The following is a 536-nucleotide window of genomic DNA, read 5'->3' as shown; positions in this document are numbered from 1 at the left end:
TATGTGGACACAAATAACAGAAACTGCATTGTGTACAGACAGTGATTCTCAACTATCATCTACAAAGACATGTTCCCACCAACGGTTAAACTTCCCTTCATATAGCAACTAGCGAATTGTGAGCAGGTGGAGAAAATAAAATAAAATAAAATATATATTAATACCTACGAACTACCTCATACGAGAAAAATGCCATCCCCCCTCCCCCCAAAAAAAGACTACTTTTACTCATATCATATACGTTATCAAATCGGTATAAAACAATACAGTCACATTTCTTTCCAGATTAACAAAGGTTATAACCATCAGCTAAATAGCCACCATTCTAAGCAGGAACAATATTTGTAATTAAAGACACTGATTTATCTCGTTCAGTAATGTTTCGTTGCTGTAAAATGATTCATTTGTGCGATATATGATCGTTAAGACAAATTACAAAGTATTTCTAACGCTACTATAGTGCCTAAGGAGAAAAAAAAACAAAAAAACTTCCTATTCACACACACTAAAATATAAAGCCTATATTTTCTCACCAG

The sequence above is a fragment of the Penaeus monodon genome, chromosome 31 (genome assembly GCF_015228065.2).
Source record: "Penaeus monodon isolate SGIC_2016 chromosome 31, NSTDA_Pmon_1, whole genome shotgun sequence".
Classification (NCBI taxonomy): domain Eukaryota; kingdom Metazoa; phylum Arthropoda; class Malacostraca; order Decapoda; family Penaeidae; genus Penaeus; species Penaeus monodon.
Note: the sequence above shows the minus strand (reverse complement) of the source record.